General features: G+C 32.3%; 3 long non-coding RNA genes across 4 annotated transcripts in view; 2 read left to right on the top strand and 1 right to left on the bottom strand.

Moving 5' to 3' along the window:
* The window catches only part of LOC110262571, a 25257-nt gene that overhangs the window by 3058 nt on the left and 6035 nt on the right, over nucleotides 1-16164 (bottom strand). Inside the window, exon 2 of the long non-coding RNA XR_002347356.1 lies at nucleotides 14833-14836. This is a non-coding gene — a long non-coding RNA (uncharacterized LOC110262571). The remainder of the gene's footprint in view (nucleotides 1-14832; nucleotides 14837-16164) is intronic.
* Nucleotides 1-16164, top strand: part of LOC107635313 — a 31535-nt gene that overhangs the window by 9599 nt on the left and 5772 nt on the right. The window lies entirely within an intron of this gene.
* LOC107635307 lies at nucleotides 6298-9173 on the top strand. Its single transcript, XR_001619201.2, has 4 exons — nucleotides 6298-6487; nucleotides 6584-6637; nucleotides 6716-6871; nucleotides 8902-9173. It is a non-coding gene; the product is annotated as an uncharacterized LOC107635307 (long non-coding RNA).

The raw sequence follows: 16164 nt of genomic DNA, 5'->3' as shown, positions 1-16164 counted from the left end.
TTCAATTCCTTCAATTCCATTACTCAGATTGAGTTTTAAAAGAATTACAAACTTGCAAGATAAGGTTCTCATGAAAAAGAAGAACATAGAATTGAATAATCGAATCACACTTATGTGTTTATCGATCTAGTATATAAGTTTAAATCACTCAATCCTCTTTTGACTTTACATTCTAAAGCAGTTTCTTCTAACAGTTAACAAATATTTAATGAATGCATATAAATATCATGAAAATTTTAGAGAGTTGCAACGTAGTTAGGAAAAAGGTGAGGATGTATTTAGTTAAGTGGACCAAAAATTTAAACTTTGATTAGCTTAAACCTCTATCTAACCTACAACAACTTTTTTAATCCTAATGTATAAACCTAATTACCCATAGTGCTTTATCCATACTTCACTTTTCACACACATCTATGCATCCTTAACTAATTCACATCATATATGCACCTATTTCTAAAAAGAGTAAACTATAAAAAATGCACCCAAATAATTGTCGCTCATAAAAATGCACCCGAATTTTATTATCGAAAAAGTACTCTCAAATAATTTAAAAATACGACAAAAATGTCTAAAAAGAATATTATCTTTTTGTAAGTGGCAAACGACTTTTGTATTTGACAAACTGCTTATGCATTTAATCCAAAATTTTATAGAAATATTTAGATAACTGTTTAAAAAAATACACATAAGAAAGAGGATAAAAATTTGATCTCTATATTTTCATTTTATTTTTCAAAAGTATTATTAGCTGTTGACAAAAAAATCACAAAAAATATATACTAAGCAAAAAGTCACCAAATTTTAAGGATAAAAATAACTTATTTATCTAATTATGCATGTAAAAAATCGCATCAAAATTGAATCTCTAAAGCATTTTTTTGAGAATATATATTTAATGTTGGCCATTTTTAAATTATTTGAGAGCATTTTTGTCGATAACAAAATTCGAGTATATTTTTGTTAGCAACAATATTATTTGGGTGCAATTTTGGTGGTTAACCATTCTAAAAATTTTATTTGGAACATCTATCATTTACCGCTACTTTACCTATGATATTTTAAGAAAATTCCGTCTCAACTGCTGTCTACTTATTAAGTAGGTTATCTACTTGCACACTTAGGGCCAGTTTGACTAAACTTCTTAAATAAGTTCTTTTGAAAAAGGAGATTAAAATATAAGGACTTTTATTAATATTAACTTTTAAATAAGTTATTTTGAGTTTGGAAAGTTATTATAGAAGTCCTTGTTTTAAAGTTGTGCATTAAATAAGAGTGATAAAATAGCTTTTGAAAATAGGAGAAGTCACATTTTTTAACTTTTTCAAAAGCTCTTAAATAACTTTTTGAAAAGTTAAAAGTTTATCTAAAAAATTGTACCAAACACATTAATGTAACTTTCTATAAGTCAAAAGTTGAAAAAAAGTAGCTTTTTGGTGTTTCCCAAACGGACCCTTAATCATTTATCACCCTTTTAAAAATTGTACAATGAAAAACCAAATTACACATTGCCTAGAATTTTTTATTATGCTTGCTTTCTCTTTTTAAGACCATATAATAAACATAAATTACAATTTAGATATGAAAATTTTATTTTCCTAGGATATGACAACAATCATTATGGTTTTAAATGCATGACCAAATCAGGCAAAATATACTTATCAAGAAATATGCAATTTGATAAAAACAATTTTTTATATGCTGAATTATTCTCACATATACTACTCTTACATCTACTACTCGCAATCAAAATTCTGTGACTATTTATCTTTCTTTTCCTCTTATGTCTATTAGTTCTATTCCTAATACTACAATGACATACACTCTTACTCTTATATTTACACATACTCAATTTCCATTGAAGAGGACAATGTTAACACAACACCATGCACTCAAATTGATTCATCATAAAAAATATCTTTGTACAATACCAACATCATCCCAATAAATGGAATTGAAGTTTGTTTACCACCTATTATTGATAGTACTAGCAACCAACATCCAATAGTAACAAAGTTTAAATCTGGTGTAAGGAAAATTACTATATACAGTGTACTACTCCTCATGATTTAACACAAAATTTGCCAAATAATGTGACTCAAGTTTTGTAGTGTGATCATTGGAAGGCTGCTACAAATGCTAAGTACCAAGCATTGAGGCAATGTGGAACATGGACATTAGTTGAACCACCCCTTAGTGCCCCTATACTTTTCTACTAAAAGAAACAACAAAGGTGATATTATGAGATATAAAGCCAGGCTTGTTGCCAAAGACTTTCGCCAAGTCGAAGGGACTGATTATGAACAAAATTTTCCCCTGTGATCAGACCATCCACAGTTCGAATTGTCCTCAGCATTACTCTATCTCAAAAATGGGTTATGACGCAGTTTAACTTCAATAATGCCTTCTAAAATGGCATTCTCACTTAACAAGTCTATATGACAGCCTTAGAGCTATGAACTCTCAACTAGAAATCTAGAATGCAAACTAAATATTCTTTATGGCCTTTAAAAGGAACGAAGAGCATGGTTCTCAACTTTAAAATCTACTTTGCAACACTTTGGATTCAATAGCATTATTTCTGATACTTCTCTTTTTATTAGACAAACCTCAATCTATATTACTTATATGCTCATTTATGTAGATGATATTGTTGTCATAGGTAACAATGCTACATAAATTGAAGTTTTAATAGCCAAATTAAATATTATTTTTCCATTGAAAGACCTGAGTAAATTCAACTTCTTCCTTTGCGTTGAAGTCACTTATCAGAATGACGGCAACATCATGTTATCTCAAGAAAAATATGCTAGAGTTATTAATAAAAACTGGCATGATAAATGCCAATCCAGTGCCAACCCTAATGCTTTTCAACCTCAAATTAGTTGTCAATGATTCTGATCCCTTTGATAATCCAAAACTATATAGGTCCATAGTAAGAACTTTACAATATTTAGCTACAAGCAAACCTAACCTGGATTATTCTGTTAATCGTGTGTATCGGTTTTTGCAGCATCCTACTATTTAGCAATGGAAAGCTCTTAAATGCATACTTCGATATCTAAGAGGCACAATACCTCATGGTATGGTGTTTACAAGTGTTTTAATTTTAGAATGCTGGCCTATGCAAATGCAGACTAGGCTAGTGATGTAGATGATCGCAAATCTATAGCAGGGTCCTGCATCTATCTGGGCAACAATTCGGTGTTAGTAAAGTGTCAAAAACACTGATGCAGAATACAGGTATTTGTCCTCTACTCAATTAGAAATCATCTCCATTCAACAACTCCTTAGCAAGCTAAAAATCCCTCAACAAATTCCCCTAACCATCTACTGTGACAATTAATCAGCTTACCTCCTAGCAGCTAATCCCATTCTGCATAGCAACTGCAAACACCTCGAGCTCGATTTACACTTCTTAAGGAAGCCTGTCAATCCAAAAAATCTTTACATAGTTTACATACCTTCCTTGGAACAAGTTGCTAATATATTCACAAAATCCCTCTCTATTAAGCTCTTTGATAAGTTTAGAATCAATCTTAGAGTGAGTCTTAATCCCCATCTAAGTTTGAAGGGAGTACTAATGGTAAAATAAACAATAGAGATGAAGGGTAGTTATAGTTTGTTACTAGTTTCTGTTTTTTGTTGTGAGTTGGTTATGATCATGTTAGCTTTCTATTTCTAGAATCTTCCACTTACAATTGTATAAATACATGTTCCTTTCACTCTTGTATACACAATGTTAATACACACTTCTTTTGAAATGCAAGCAATTCAGTTCTCAGTTTCCTTGCTTCTTCTATTGTTCTTGATGTAATATAAACCATTAGAGAAGGTTATCGACTTACTCCTGGATGCGAGTATTCAACAACTTGATTATATTATCAATTATGAAAACCATGTTAAGGATCTAAAAGAACTCAATGTGGAGCTTGAAAGAAATGAGCTAACAGTGCAACAACTAGTTGATGTTGTAAAAAACAATGAAGAAATCATGCCAATTGCAAATAAAAGATACCCTTGTGTTGAGCTGCTCTCCTTTCCTATCTTAGAAAAATACCCTTGTGATTCTAGATGACCTTTGGGATGAACTAGACTTGAACAAGGTAGGAATTCTATTGAAGAAGATAAAAGATAAGCAAGAGCAAATTGTTAGTGAAAATTCTACTGGTACCAACAAGGGATGTAAAATTTTGATCACTTTAAGATTTGAGGAAGTTTTGTACTAAAATGAATGTTAACTCAGCTTTCCTGCTGTAAAATTGTAAATGAACAAATAAAAGAATAACAATATTGATAAACCATTCTTATTTGTTTCTAACAGAAATATATAGTCATGAATATAAAATACATATTGAAAATAAGTTAAACAATACATGTATTTATACACAGATATATAGTGGTTAATAGATAATTTAATATTTAATTTTTTATGTACACATACTATTTTATTATAAAAATTATTATCATGTTATATAAATTTTTCCCCAACTACCAAAATTTTTTAGATCCGTCATTGTGCACAATTACCCTAACCATTGCATACATGTATGAGATTACGTAAAAGTCAACATAATATAACTAACCGCAAAGTCCTCTGCCCCAGCATAGTGCCATGTCACATTCAGCCGGTTGATGTCCCGATCACGTGTATCTGCGAGTGCCATCTTTGTATTACTTGGTAATATGGTCAGAAAGGGGTAAAAGAGAGGAGAAAGTGGTCGAAAGATTCGAATTGGGACCCGGAGCCAAGCTATCAACGACATGTATATATAGACATTCCCCAGGCTTATCTCGTTTACACTGTAAACGAGATCAGCCTGGAGAATGAATTTCAGTAATTATTTTTATAATTATTTATTTCAGTAATTAAAATATTTTTTTAATTTATTTAAATAAAAAATCCAGTGAATACTGAATACCAAAGTAGCTATCGAAATTGGTTGCCATTTATAATTTTTGCATAATTTGCTGCACGTTGCTGTATTAGAACTTGTTGTCGAAAATCATTGCAACTACTTCTTTATTTGCTGCTAAAGATATAGATTTTGCATCAAGATAATTCGTAACTAAATCATAATCAATGATAATAAGTTTTTTGCTACGAAAAATTTTTAGCAACCAAATTTTGTTGCTGCAAAAGCTAGATTAACTAACTATTACAATATTTTTGGAAACAACATAGTATCGCTGCATAATTACTATTATTCTTATTATTATTATTATGTTTTAAAACACTACCATTTATATCTATGAATGTTCAGAAAACTGATAAAATTATCTAAAAAAAATGAAATTAACGTTATACTTATGAAAAATGAAGCCTGTTTGACAAAAGATTCCAAATTCTAAATTTTTGTTGACTTCTTAAAAAATCACTCAAAATTTTCAAAATTCTCATATTATCCCTACCTTTTTCGATCATTATCTCGACCTCTACTTCCTCATCCTCCACAAACCATTGTATTTGTCTCTTCCTCCACCACATGCCACTATTGAATCTTCCTCTGTCACAGTTGAGTTTGAAGTGGCAACGACCCTCACAACTACATACGGTACAAATAAGAGAAAGATTCGGCAGCTTGTATATAGTTGTGAGGGTCGTTGCTACTCCAAATCCAGTGGAGGAAGATTTGGCAATGTCGTGTGGTAGAGGAAGAGGCAAATGTGGTGACTTGTGGAGGATGAAGAGGTAGAAGTCGAAGATAACGAAATGGTAGGGATAATTTGAAATTTTTGAGTAATTTTTTAAAGAAGGTAATGAAAATTTAGGATTTGGATACTTTTGTCAAATGCACTTCTCTTTCATGAGTACAACGTCAGTTTTGTTCTTTTATGGGTAGCTTCATCGGTGTTCTAAATGTTTATGAGTAATTAAGTACAATGTAGTTTTTTTTTTTTTTTGAATAAAGTAAAATAAAAATATACAAAATAAAAATCACACCCAAATATCATTAACTACGTTATAATGAAATAAATATTTTTACATCATCATCTAACATATTTTTTTTTCTGAATTATTAGATTAACAAAAATTGTAGTTATCCCCTTTACCCTCCATTCTAGTTATAAAATCCGAAAAATTAGTAAATAATTAGTTAATAAATTAATTATTAATCTAAGAAATTAAAAAATAAAATTTTATAATTTAATATGAAAGAGCTAATTAAAATAAGAATTTTGATACTAAATTTAAAGAATCTGGCCCAAAATTGGGCCAAACCGGCTGAACCGAACAAATTGGGCCCGTATTGGGCCCAAGGCCCAACCAAAACCCACTAAGTATTATAAGATCAGCCTTCTCTTCCCTTCTTTAATGGGAAACACACAGAAACTGAATTGGGGGAAGGAAAGAACAATGAACTCCAAAACCTAACCCCTTGTCTTGATTTTAATTCGTCGTAACTTTCAATCCGGAGCTCCGATTGACGAGCCGTCAGCGATCACGCGTTCGTCTCGGAATCCTCTACGAAACCCACCCCATAATTTGGTAAGAAATTCATCTTTTCCTACCCAAATCTTCCCTTCTCAGTTTCGAATTTGAGGGGTGTTGAAATTGAGAATTTATATGATTTTGGTGTCTTAGGTTCTAATTAGCTTCGTGGACTTGCGGGTCTTATCCCAGTTTTGCATTAGTAAGGTGAGAAACATTTAATTCTTTTCAAGTTATCTAATTAGTGAACCCTATGGTAATTTTAGTATTATTTGGTGAAATTAGTTTGGATTGTGAACTTTCAAAACAAATTGGTGGTGTTGGAGACTTGGTATTGGACTCTGGAAAGATAGAGACCCGTTTGGTGAGACTTTGGAAACTTGGGTATCATGGAACGGTAACAAATTGTGACGTTCTGGGTTTTACGAGGAATCGGTCAAGGTATGATTTTGGTTTCTCGTATATAATATGTAACGTGTCGTGAAAACTTAGGCTAGTTGACCCATAGGATAAGTTGAATTGATTGTTGGTTGTTGAATTAAATTGTTGATTTGGGTTGAATATGAATTTTGGCAACTGATGTTGTAGTGAGAATATATTGATATATGATGATTTTAATGATGAATGATGAGGATGATGATCTTTTTGGGTTATGTTGGCTGTGAAAGCAACTCTAGATAACTGAAGGAAGGTTGGAAATGTGATTTTGGAAGGGATATAAGTTCAAATGTGAGTTATGGTATGTAAAGTTGTTGAAAAGGTCCAAGGCAGAATTTTCTGCATAATTGACAGTAGAATAAACCAGTTTCTGGGAGCAGACCAGGCCTTATTTTTGAATGAAACTATTTTTTATGAAACTTTAATGTGTTATGAGTATCTCATAAAAAATTCAGAATTTATTGATGAGTAGTTTGGAAGAAATGAAATTTTAAAGATTGATGGATTCTGCAGAAAATTTCGTTTCTCTGTTGCAAAAGCACCAAATTCCAACCCACTTAATTTACAATTCTGATGAGCTTTTGAGCTGAAACCAACAGCAGTTTCAAGCCTTATGTGTCCAAAATCTTTAGTTTTTTTGTATCAAAAATCTTTTAACCAATTATATATGTTGCAAAAAGTGTGAGTTGCTCGCTGGATTTTGAAAACGGATTTTTTAAACGGCAGGGCTATGTTCCTAAGCTCATAACTTTTTCATGTGACATGGTAATAATCTGAAATTCAGTTTTCTGGAAATCTGGAAGAGTCTTGTTTAAGGACGTGAATTTTGAAAGGTATTTGTGAGAATTGGATTTTTAGTAAATTTAACAAATTTACTGCTCGCTGCTGTTTTTCTGCAATGATAGCAGAATTTTGAAAGATTTGTACAAGTTTCAATTATGGTCGGAATGCCCCAGAACCAAGTTTTATTTTCTAAACCCGTGATTTTACAATAACTAAGAAGATTAAAGAGAGTATAATGACCAATTAAAAATGTCTATCTGGTAAATTGTTAAGGAAAGTTTGAACATTGTTAAGACTGAGGGAACCCATAAAGGTGGTTTTAGTGTTATTTTAGGGGAGATTATGTCCGAATTTCTGTAAAAGTTCAGGAACTTAGTTAAATGAAAATGTGTAAGTTGTCCCCAAGAAGGTTTAAAGTTAATTGGTGATGCAGAAGTATGTGTAGTTAGGCAGTGATGTGGAGGTATGTTTTAAAGTGTTGGTGATGTGGAGGCATAATAAAGAGAAAGGAAATGAGAAACCATGTATGAAAGAGATAATTGAAACAAATAATAAATTATGAAAAGTGTATGTTGAATGGGCCTTGTGCCAAACTGCTAATACGAAAGTGCCCGCCTAACGGATAGCCTGAGATTACTAATGTAGGAATGTTCGCCTAACTGATAGCACTGTTCCTTATTGTGATACACATTAAAATGTTATTATGATGAGGCCTAACTGACACGAGTAACCGTGATGCCAAGGTGTCTAACTGACACAGTAAAGGGACCATATTCGGGGTTCACTCCGAGTAACGTCGGGTTGCGGGTAGACAACCGACGCATGAGCTCATGGCCTGCACTAGGAAAGGCATGCATCATGTGTATTTGTATATTTTATTTGAGTGTGCATTGTCTTGGATTTCTTAATTGTTTATTCACGTTAATTGCTAATTGCCTACTTGTTATATATACTTTCTGTATGTGTTTGACATGTCTGTTTTGTCTGTCTATGCAATTTCATCGGAGTTAGAGGAACGGAGGAAAGGCGAAGAGATTGAGGGTTTTGATTGGATGTTGATCAAGTTTAGAACCTTAGAGACATACCCTCGTTTATGGTTTCAGCTTTAGTTCCTTAAGATTTATAATCTGATTGTCGGCATTCTAGGATTGCCTTTGGCTTTTCCGGGACCTTGTTTATTATATATGTGGGCACCTTAACCATATTGAGAATCCCCGATTCTTATCTCATACAATATTGTTGTTTTTCAGATGCAGGTTGAGAAGCACCACTCCGTATTCTGGAGACGCTGACGAAGCGAAGAACTCTTGAGACTTAGGGTCGTATCTTTGTTTATATTTATGAATGTATATAGATTCTCCGCCTTGTATTTTATGTTTGTCTCTCTTAGAGGTTGACTCGGAGAAACAAGTTGTCATTTTCTGCTTTGGGTCATTTTGGGATTCTCTTATATATATATATATACACTTGTATGTTCTGGCCGGTTTATCTTCGCGAATCGAGTTAGAAGCTTTGTTAATTATATCTTTGACACTCTTTTTTTATTATTCATACACATATATCTTACGTTTCTTCGTACGGAAGTTTTCGTTTACGTGAGTGTTACGACTTTTGTTTTAAACTTTCCTTCAAAGGCTCCTCGGTATAAATTCCTTTCAACTACATTATTATATATATATAGTGGTCGTAACACCTCACCACCTCAATTTTATGACTTAAGCACAAGACTCTGTGTGGTAGAGTGTTACACTAGTTGTTTTGATTAAGAATAAAATAAAGCTATTTGCTACTCCATGATGACTAATACAACTTACATTGTTGGAAAGTTTATTTAACTAAATACTATAATCGAGTTTTACCGTCATATTTAGTAATGGAACTAAAAAATTTAAGCTGTGGGGCAAATATGTAGCACATAAAAAGAACCAAAAAATCTTATAAATATATCAAAGCATACAAAACTAATAACGTGAAAATATTAAGTATTAAATAATTTTTATTTATTCATCATCAATAACATTGATATATTGATAAGTAATAGTTATTAATTTATCTTTTTTATAAGTTAAATAATAATAATAATAATAATAATAATAATAATAATAATAATAATAATAATAATAATAATAATAATAATAATAATAATAATTGATATATTGATAAGTAATAGTTATTAATTTTTTATTTCGTTGACTTTTATAAAAAATCAATCAAAATTCTCAAATTATCCCTACTTCTTTTGATCATTATTTTCAACCTCTACTTTCTCATCCTCCACAAGGCATCGTATTTGCCTCTTGCTCCACCACATGCTACTATTGAATCTTTTTCTGTTACAATTGAATTTTGAGTGGCAACAACCCTCATAACTACACACAAGCTATCAAATCTTTCTCTTATGTACATCATGTGTAGTTTGAGGGTCATTGCCACTCTAAATTCAGTTGTGGCGGAGGAAGATTTGACAATACTGTGTGGTGGAGGAAGAGAAAAATGTGATGACTTGTGGAGGATGAAGAGGTAGAAATTGAAGATAATGAAAGGATAGGGATAATTTGAAAGTTCGAGTGATTTTTTAAAGAAGTTAGTGAAAATTTAGGATTTAGATACTTTTGTCAAATGGACTTCTCTTTTATAGGTATAACGTCAGTTTCGTTCTTTTATGGGCAGTTTTATCAACGTTATAAACATTTGTGTGTACAAATATAGCTTCTTTGAATAAAGTAAAATAAAAAAATAGGATAAGTATTGTTTTGGTCCCTAAAATTTGGGGTTAAAATCAAAATCATTCTTAACCTTTTTTTAATTCAAAATCATCCTCAACGTTGCATTTCGAATTAAAATCATCCCTTTAAAATTTTTCGGACAAAAATGCCATTTTCTTTGTTCTAACTCTAATTTGATCATCCACTACTATCACCCTTTCACATCTACCAAATACCAACATTCAAATTCAAGAACAATATTCAACAACAATACAACATTCAAAGAACTATCTATTTCATCTATTTTCAACAACAACACAACATTTAAATTCAAGAACAACAACAACAACATCATCTATTGTAACCTAATCTTTCAAATTCAACAACAACAACAACACATCATTCATATTTTTTTTAAATGAAAAAAAACTAAGTCAAAGAGATAAGAGGAGAAATGGAGAGCTGGGCATTGGCGGTGACAAAATTTGCCGCCACAGCTGTTGGTTGGCTCATTAGAAAGAGAGATTGAGAAGAGAGGAAGAAGGTAATTGGATTCATCGTCAAACAATCTCACTAAAATTGACCAATATAATTCAATGATAATAATCAAACATTACTTTTCACTAATTACTAGCTCTCAAAATTAAAATAAAATTGCCAACGAGCTATTGGCATAGTCTCCCCTCCTCACCTAGAGGTTTTGCATTCGAGTCTCACTTCTAATTTGATGAGTTTGGAAAACTCTAATTTAAATTTGATGATGAACAAACATTATTGAAGTAATTAATTGTAAAATTATTAATTCTGATTTTCATGAACATATATTAATTAATAATTTTGTGATGCAGGTTTATTATTGGGTCGAAAATAAAAGAATTGTTGCAAGCCCAAATCAAAATTTACACTCAGCTTTGTTTCCCATACTATATGGCTGAATTGATTATTATGTTACTTGGGCCAAATTGATCCATTATTGTTACAAGCCCAAGTTAATCATTTTTTTTGCTATACACCTAATGCATGATCCGAAAACAATTAATCAGGAAAGCAAATGTTATTGTTGCTTTATGCCTTCAACGGATCTCTTCTTTAAGCATGTGATGGAACTCAAAATTTTATTGAGAAGAATTAATACATGCATTGGAAACATGAGAGAGAAAGTTTCATTGATTTGATTGATAGCCTTAATGAAAGGCACGCTACCAAGAAACAAAAGGGAAGTAGACATTTAATTTATTTTGTCTAAATCCTTTAGTTAATGTTCATATCTTTCTTTATTCTCTCTCTGCTTCTAACCTTCGGTCATAACACATAGAAACCATGGAAGCTAAGCATAGCCACCGAAGAGAAAAAGGAGTACGCTACAAAATCATCAAAATGATGGCACGAAAAAGAAAACATAAAAAATGTAGTGGCTGAGATTCTTATCACTTGTAGTAAGATTTTGTGATGAGATCTTGGCTTCTTCATACCAAAAATGGTTGAAGGAGATTCGGCCAGCAAGGAGAAGATCCTTGGAGAGATGGTTTGTCACTGCTTTTGGGTTCACTCATCACAGAATGTAGCTAGGGTGGCTACGTGAGAGAGGAAGCAAAAGTGGAGCAGAAGAAGCCATCATCATCATGAAGCATCAAGGGCCAGAAATCCATCTTGGAGAGCAAGCCAAGGATGGAGCGCTCGGATTGATGAAGAGTGATGACCAAGGAAGGACTAGAGGTAATTGCATGTTGGGTTTTGCATGGGTTATCTCTTCTCTCTCTCTGGCCGAACCGGTTCTGTTTCTTGGAGAAGAAGAAGTTGGCTTGGTTTTTGGCTTCAAAAGTGAAGGCTTCCCTCTTCTATAAAAAGAGAGAACAGCCACAGTTTGGGACAAGGAGAAAGTGTGAGAGTGCAAGGCACAGAGTTTTCAAAGCTACCTGAGCTAACAGATTTTCTTCTCCTTCAATGTATTATGTTTTGTATTTTTCTGTTTAATTTTGTCATGTCTTGAGTCTCATGGAAAAAGGCAAACAGTGAGGTTTGTATGAAAAAGCCATAGAGCGGAAAAAGGCAGAGAGTGCAAAATTAAAAGAAAAAGCCATAGATGTCCTTAAAGTTCCTTTGTTCATCTATGTTGTGTTTCATGATTCTGTGGGAATCCCCTTGTAAGTTGGGTTAGCGCTTTACAGTCTGTAATCAAGAAGATTATAGTGAAATTCCATCATGGTTGTGATGGAGACTGGATGTAGGCTGCACTGCACTTAGCAGCTGAACCAGGATATATCTGGGTGTAATTTTCTCTCTTCTCTACTCCATTTTTGTTTCTATTGCACAGGAGCTAAAACTGAAAAAAATCTCGTGCCACGTGACGAGACAAAAATAAAAGTCTCGTGCCAAGTGACGAGACAAAAAATAAAAGTCTCGTGGCTAGGGACGAGACAAAAATAAAAAAGTCTCCTGAAGTTATTTCTAAGGCCAGCAAGTGTTGTCAAACAAAAAAGGGGCTAAGATTCAACCCCCTTCTCTTAGCCACTGAAAACCATCATAATTAAAAAAATATATTATAAATATGAACCGTCAAAAGCATAGTACCTGTGATGATTAAATTCTCTTATATTTTGTCATAGATCTCAAACACTACAAACAAAAGAAAATAGAAACATCAGATAACAATTGAAGAACCTGATCAATTTAAAATTAATTCAAGAGCAAACTAAAGAGTTAAAGATATTAGTTTAGGAAAGAAGAAGAATTACAAGTTCATTTTGTTTAAAAGATGAAGTAAAAGAAGAAGGGGAGGAATGAACTTACTCGACAAAGGAGAATAAAATAGGTGCGATTATAGTATTTGAAGAGGGGGAATGAAATGTGAGAAATATAGAAATTAAAATTAAAATGCTTATATTTTTTATCATTTGAATCTTTCAATTGCAGCCACTTTTTAGAGTTTATATATTTTGAAAGATACTGAGATTGTAATATTAATATAATATTTTTATTTAATATTTTTTATTATAAAATAATATCTATTAGCATATAAAATTTTGTTGCTACTAAAAGAGTTTCAAATAAATTAATACATTCTTGTAATGTCATGAAAATTTGGACATAATAAGAATTCAACATTTTAGCAAAAAGAATTGAAGATTTTTTTTCCTTTTCATGTAGACTTCTAAAATAGGGGTAAGTACGATTTTGGTCCCTTAAGTTTAGTGCCAGAATCGAATTCGTCCCTCTTGTTATTTTGCCATTAAAATCGTCGTTAATGTTTTTTTTCGTATTAAAATCGTCCTTTTTATTTTTTTGGACAAAAATAGCTTTTATATATAATTATAAAATTATACTGTTTAAAAAAGGTGAATGATGATGTGCTCCGATAAAATAAAAACTGTAGCACTTCTTAAATTTTAAAGTTTAGATTCAAAATCTTAAATCCTAAAACTTAAATTTTAAATCCTAAATTTTTTAAATTTAGGATACCTAAATCTTAAACTCTAACTCTAAATCTTAAATTCTAAACTCTAAATCTTAGCTATGGATATAAAATAATAAATAGAGAGCTAAGATTTGTTAGTTAGCAAAAAATATAGCGCTCCTTTTTTAATAATTAAGAGTAAAAAATAATAAACTTTTGAAAATTATGAAATTAAAAAAATTGAAAATATGAATAAAAAAGTTCAATTTTAATATAATGAATTTCAAAATCTGACTAGTATAAAAAGTTTGAAAAACAATTTTATTTTGTTCTTGTTTGATTTATTTATTTCATTCTTGATATGTTAAAAAACAAATATGTATCGTACCAATTTAGTTCAATGTAAGCTAGTTAAACCTTTTAAAATAATATTTAGCAATGTACCAAATCCAAATGGAAGGAGATTAATAACAAAGAAGGAAGACCACAATTAAATTAAATTTTTATAATGGTCCTCCAGATTCGTCTTGTACACTAATTTAGCTCTTGAGATTCTAATTGCACTATTTTAGTCTTCGAAATTGTGCTCCGGGCTACATACTAGCCCTTCAAACCAATTTTGGTGTGAGTCAGCAACCAACTTGCTGATGTGGCATAACCACTGTCACCTAGGATCAACATAACGGATAGATGACGTGGATAGTGTTTTGCAATTCCCCAATTTAGTCCCTGCTCCTTTTATAAACCTAAAGCTTCTTCTACTTCCCCTTATTCTAGTTCTCTCCATCGATGTAATACCCTAACTTTTAGCACTTCATGATCGCACTAAAAGTCCGAGCGCTACTCACATCTATTCCTTTGATTATATACTATGCTTATTTAATATTGAGCCTTCGCGAGTACGAATTGAAAGTTTAATTAAGAAAATGGAAAGGTTTTACTTTTAATCACTTAATCACAAAGATTTATATATTCACATAGCATTATATACATAGACTTATATCAAGATTCTCAAATACAAGTCCTATCCCCTCTAAAAACTAAAAACAATAAACGGTGAGGGGAAAATAAAATCTAAGAACTTAACTCGTGAGTATAATCTTCTATGCTCCTGAAAATATATATATATTATTTATTTCAAGATTCTCAAAAAGAAATCCTACCCCTCTAAAAACTAAAAACAATAAACAACGAGGAAAAAAATAAATTCTAACAACTCAACTCATAAACATAATCTTCTATGCTCCTGTAACCCCGCACTAAACCTTCGCACCTATAGCTGAAAGGGGTGGAAATAGGGGGTAAGAACTGGGAAGTTCTTAGTAGGGTCGGGGTTAGAAGTTAAGTTCATTATCCAAATTTAAAACTCTTATTTTTCTTATAAAAATTTCACGCAAAATGACATTTCATATATTTCACCGCTTACTAAGAAACCATTTTAACCAAAGCCTACTGCTGGTCCTTTCAATCACGACCTTTGACCCAAATCAAATCAACTCGGTCTCTGGTCCAAATTAAATAAACTCGGCCTACGGTCCAATTCAACACGAATCACCATCAAAACTCAATCACAAAACAAAATAAATCATAGACACAAACAATGCAAGATAAACACAAATCAGAAGGCAATTATAGAACATAGAATCCAATCACAAGCACACATAATCATGAAAACATAATCACAATAAGTATGATGCATGTCTAGTCTTATACAGGCCATGAGCTCATGTGTCGGTTTGTTGCCCAATTCCCGACACTGGTCCTGAGATAAGCGTTTTGTACCGCCGTCCTTATCTCAGCCAACGTCTCCTCCATAAGCATTACGCATCGCCGTCCTCATGGGGGAACCTTCTTTACGGTCTCCAGTGAGCGTTATGCATCGCCGTCCTCACTGAGCTATCCTTATAGTATCAACGTCCCCTCCATGAGCGTTATGCATCGCTGTTCTCATGGGGGAATCTTCCTTTCGGTCTCTAGTGAGCGTTACGCATCGCCGTCCTCACTGAACCGTCCTTATAGTGTCAAGTGAGCGTTACGTATCGCCGTCCCTACTAGACACTTGACACTAAGGCCCAAATAGTACTCAATTTCTTTTCAATCTTTGCCTTCTACTCTAATGTGATAGAGATCCCTTTAATCAATACCTTCTTTTCTATCTACTGTACTGTGGCAGACGTTCATTAAAATCTTTTAGTCTTTGCTTTATGCTCTCCTGTGGCAGACAGTCTTTTAAAGTCTTTTTATCTTTGGTCTCTGTTCTCCTGTGACAGAGATTTGCTCTCCTGTGGCAGATATCCCTTTAGTTAATACATTCTTTTCTTTCTCATCTTTCTTTTTATTTTTACTTCTTTCCTTTCTCTCTTCTTTTCTTCAATCTTTTCATTATTTATCATAACTCAACTCCACATTCTTCC

This window comes from Arachis ipaensis, chromosome B01, assembly GCF_000816755.2.
Source record: "Arachis ipaensis cultivar K30076 chromosome B01, Araip1.1, whole genome shotgun sequence".
NCBI classification, from domain to species: domain Eukaryota; kingdom Viridiplantae; phylum Streptophyta; class Magnoliopsida; order Fabales; family Fabaceae; genus Arachis; species Arachis ipaensis.
Note: the sequence above shows the minus strand (reverse complement) of the source record. Positions and strands in the feature narration are given on the sequence as shown.